The following is a 5,000-nucleotide window of genomic DNA, read 5'->3' on the forward strand; positions in this document are numbered from 1 at the left end:
ATTAATGTTCAGATGTAGGTGGCATGGAGAATGAATTAGTATATTTAAAGGATGTTACTATCTTCAATAAGGATATAGAGTCATCTATAAACATTAGAACTAGTTTAGAAAGAGGAAGTACAGCAGGATTAAAGATTAAGATTAAAAAGTGTCAAATCCCTAAATTAAACAGGGCAAGTAAACTGTGTAGATAGACTACTCACGCAAAAAGAGAATAAAGTTTACTGTGGAATATCCTGCTCAACAAAAATTTGAAAGGTGTAAGATTTTTAGGAATGATAGGATATCAGAGATTAACTATGCAGCGTTTTGCTACCATAGTCAAGCCTTTAACAGAGTTAACCAACAATGAAAAAATACAATAACAGGGCTTTTAACAATTAAGAGAAGAATGAATTATTGATGTTATATTAGTTTATCTAGATTTTCACAAAGGCGTTTTATTTAGCATGTAATGCCTCAAATGTGTAAGAGAAATGTTTTATTACAGAAAGATAAAACCCGAGGACAGTTTAGCCATTTATTGGGCTTGAGAAGTAGGGGCATATTATGTTAGAGCATAGAGTAAAAGTACTTACTGATCATAAACCTGTTTGTGATTTTTTCAAACGACGGGCTTTATCAATAATTAAAAAATCAAATCGTTGGTTCATTAGTGTACTGGAGTTCATCCAGACGTTAGATACATTATTGGTAGGTTTAATACTTTAGCAAATGGATTATCTAGATTCCAGAACACAGAAAGATATTAAGAGGATTATCCCTATCAATATTTTGTTTCAATTGTCAGGTAGGAGACTAAGAATAGAACAAGAGAAAAAACAGGTTATTAGAAATATTATAGGAGACTTACTGACAATAACTCATGCTCACAAGTTTGCGGGGCATCCAGTAATAAAAGAGTATACATGTGATAATTAATTATTTTTGGCGTGATACAGACGTTAAAAGATTGTGAATGAATGCCCTACGTGTAATAAGTATAAATGCCATGTAAAGGTTAGAATCCTCTTAGAAAGTCCAATTGCCTTTTAATCTCTTTGAGGTAGTACAAAGGGACGACATGGAACTTTGTCCCAAAACTTGACAGATGATAAATGCATACTACTCTTCTTATAAATTTTAACTTGATAAAAGATAAAACTGATCATTCCGTAACAGAGGCCTTTAAGGCCAAGATAATCACTAGACATTCGTGTTTGGAGATACTTCTCTCGGACAATGCACCCGAATTTACCAGTGACATAATAAGGAATTATGCAATATTTTTTCTTTAAAGTTAACCCCTATAAGTCAATTTCAAAAAGATCAGTAGAAAGATCAAATCGTGTGTGTATATATATATATATATATATATATATATATATATATATATATATATATATATATATATATATATATATATATATATATTTACACATTTTATATATATATATTTACACATATATTTTATATATATGCATACATGTGTGTAAATATATAGACACACACATCACAAGTCGTAATCACTGAAATTAAGCACAGTTGAGTTCATCAAGTAGTTGCACGGATGCCCATCAATCTTAGCCGCAAACCATCAACACGTATTCCCCCTGAACATCCATATGGCAGGACTGGAGGCTGTTAACCTAACCCCATAAATGAGAACAAAATAGGTAAAACTTTATGAGCTCACCTTCATTAAAGGAAAAAACGTGTATCATTTATATAATGTGTATATGCACAATATATAAGTGTTACAGACCCCTGGACAGTGATATAGATGTACTATTTGAACTTTCGACTTTGTACCATGAGTGTATTACTCTTTCTAAAAGTATCCTGTATTTGAGAAATGATTAAACTTGTATCTTTCCATGGTAAAGATTCCCGAAAATTGGGTAGTGTCAGCATATTAAGAGAGGCGGAACGGTTTCCTTGCTTTATGACAACGACAGTATACTTGTAGCTTCGGTCGTCGGTCAGCTAATAGAAGCCCGTCCAGGGGCGTCCTTGCTTTTGTTATGGTTCCCGTTGTATGTTTCTTTAATATTTTGTATTTAATTTTCTTTTTAGTCACTAGATGGAGTGAGTATCCTTAAATATGTATGACTGTTTTCAGTCTCTAGATGGTGTGACTAATTATTTGTAATTTAAGTATTGTTTGATTGTTTCATGGTCCTTGGATGACCGAATATTGTTTACTTTGACAATAAAGCTTTCTTTATCCAGTGTGCTTCCTGGATTGGTAATTAACAGTTATTGGATTATTACTTGGATATAAAAGTGTTTATTTGTATTCGGTAAGATATCCTTGTTCCTTTTATGTTTCGAGACACCAGTGGATTTATTCAAGACAAAGATATAAATTTATTTATCATTACTTCTTTATAATTATGTACATGCATGTGGAATATCTATTGTAATTAAAAGTGGTTAAAAAGTGATTTTATCTATTTTCCCTTTTAAATTATGAACTTAAAAACTGAACCTGGTAAATTAGCACTAACTTCAATATAACTAAGAATATTGTTATGATTTATAAAGTGCTACATGAATTCTAAAAACATAAATATGAATCATAACAAATGGGGGCCTGACTGGGATATTCTACTAGTTGTGTATGTACAGCAATTTTCCTAATTGCCTCTATTATCGAATATATGCGTATTTTTGAAATGTATTATTTGAGCGAAGTTGTGTGAAACGTAAGTGTTTTCATTTTAGTTGACTATTAACGGCTGCTCTGTATTATTGATTTTTTGCGGCCAAAATACTTAAGGTTAAGTGAAGTGTAAAGTTTAATATTTAAATTTTGTTTTGAATAGTAAAGTTTATTGTAATGATGGAGTCCTTTGATTTGAATGAATTTGTTAGTCAACCCTCTGTTGGTTATTTGCGTTGGCATATGATACGTAAAGAGGACTGGTTATCTATTGCGCGTAAATATAAATTTGTTCCAGATGTCAAGACAACGTGGCGTAAATCACAAGTCAAGCATTTTGTAATAAATAAATTGGTTGATAGTGATATATTAACTGAAGAAGCATTTGATCTTTGTGATGAAATGAGTTCGGAGTTAGAGGTAAAGAGGTTAGAGTTGCAGTATGCCGAGAGAGAAAAAGAGAAAGATAGGAAAGAGAGGTCAGAACATGAAGAACGAGACCGAAAAGAGCGGTTAGAACGTGAAGAGCGGGAATATAAGTTTAAGTTAGAACAACTTAAAATTAAACGCGAAACTGGTGGTGTAGCTCCGTTAGAAGATAGTAACACTAATGTAATTAAGTATTCAAAGATGATTCCTTCCTTTGACGAAAACTCACCTGATGAATTTTTTGCTTTATTTGAGAAGTTGGCAGATAATTTAGAGTTACCTAAGGTAATATGACCAATTCTTATTCAACTTGCTTTAAAGGGTGAAGGTCGTTCTGCCTTTCTTGCTTTAACGTTAGAAGAAGGTAAAGATTATGATTTTATTAAAGAATCTATCTTGCGTGTGTACGAACTCACCCCGGAATATTACCGCTTAAAGTTCTGTAAATATCGTAAATTTGACAACCAGTCTTATGTTGAATATTCCCATAATATTGTGTGTATGCATGATAAATGGTTGAAGTCTGCTGGTGTTTCGAGCATGGATGAATATAGAGAACTAATATTAGTAGAACTATTTATAGGAGGTATACCCATTGATACGCAGAGGTATTCGTTTGAGAAAGAAGTAATTACTCTTCAAAGAGCAACTGTACTTGCTGAAAATTTTAGGTTATTAAGACCTCGCAATTCAGGTAACCAATCCAGGAAGACACCAAGTAAGTCACCTCAATACTCACCACCAACAAGTCCTTATAAATTATCTGTTAAATCTCTTGGCTCTGGTGCTAGTTCAAGTGTAACTTGTTATTCGTGTGGTGAGGTTGGTCATGTGAAAGCTAGATGTCCCAAACATTCTAGGAAGAATGAAAGAAAGAGTAAAGGAGAGGAATCTAATTTCTCTTGTTGTGATATAAATGCTGAGTCAGCTGGTGGTGTTGATGGTTTCAAACCATTCTGCTTTGACGGCGTTTTTGGCTACTGGTGATGAACATAGTAAGGGTCTTGTTGTAAAGCTAATGCGGGACACCGGTTCATCGCAGAGTTTAGTTGTTATTTTAGATCGTTCGTGACTTTGTAAATTAAGTTCTGGTGAGGTTATGACTTTGATGATCGTCAAGATATATATGGGTTGACAATTTGCTGCAGTTCCCTAACTTCCTCGCAGTACCAGATATGCAGTCGCGGTTTATTACGCCGGTAAATATTTTTAATTCTAAACTATGAGGATCACTTGTAAGATGTCACAACATTGGATCAGCTCAACTTTAATGCAAGAGGAGACAGAATTGTTGAAAAAGGGACAGATGGAATCTTGCATCCAGTAATGTATGTTTCTCAGAAGCTCAAACCTCACCAACGACCTTATGCAACTGTTGAAAAAGAAGTTTTTGGATTATTGGTTGCATTGGAGAAGTTTGCAGCTTTTACTATCAACGTCTACACGGACCATCAGCCTCTAACGTTTTTACAGAGAAAGAGAACGAAAAATCATCGACTCATGAGATGGTGGCTGATGCTACAAGAATATGATCTTCAAATACGCCATATAAAAAGAAAAGACAATGTATGTGCAGACATGTTATCATAGAATCCTAAATGATGGAGATTGTTAAAATAGTCTTTTCAGTCATCAAGATAGTGATGACGACTTTTTGTGGGGGAATATGTTATGGTTCCCTTTGTATATTTCTTTAATATTTTGTATTTAATTTTCTTTTCAGTTACTAGATGGAGTGAGTATCCTTAAATATGTATGATTGTTTTCAGTCACTAGATGGTGTGACTAATTATTTGTAATATAAGTATTGTTTGTTTGCTTCATGGTTCTTGGATGACCGAATATTGTTTACTTTGACAATAAAGTTTTCTTTATTCAGTGTGTTTCCTGGATTGGTGATTAACGGTTATTGGATTATTACTTGGAT

General features: G+C 33.3%; 1 protein-coding gene across 1 annotated transcript in view; it reads left to right on the top strand.

The window, feature by feature from the left end:
* LOC137621203 (uncharacterized) overlaps nucleotides 1-5,000 on the top strand; it is a 651,645-nt gene that overhangs the window by 494,274 nt on the left and 152,371 nt on the right. The gene's annotated exons all lie outside the window — the stretch shown is intronic.

The sequence above is a fragment of the Palaemon carinicauda genome, chromosome 27 (genome assembly GCF_036898095.1).
Source record: "Palaemon carinicauda isolate YSFRI2023 chromosome 27, ASM3689809v2, whole genome shotgun sequence".
Lineage (NCBI taxonomy): Eukaryota > Metazoa > Arthropoda > Malacostraca > Decapoda > Palaemonidae > Palaemon > Palaemon carinicauda.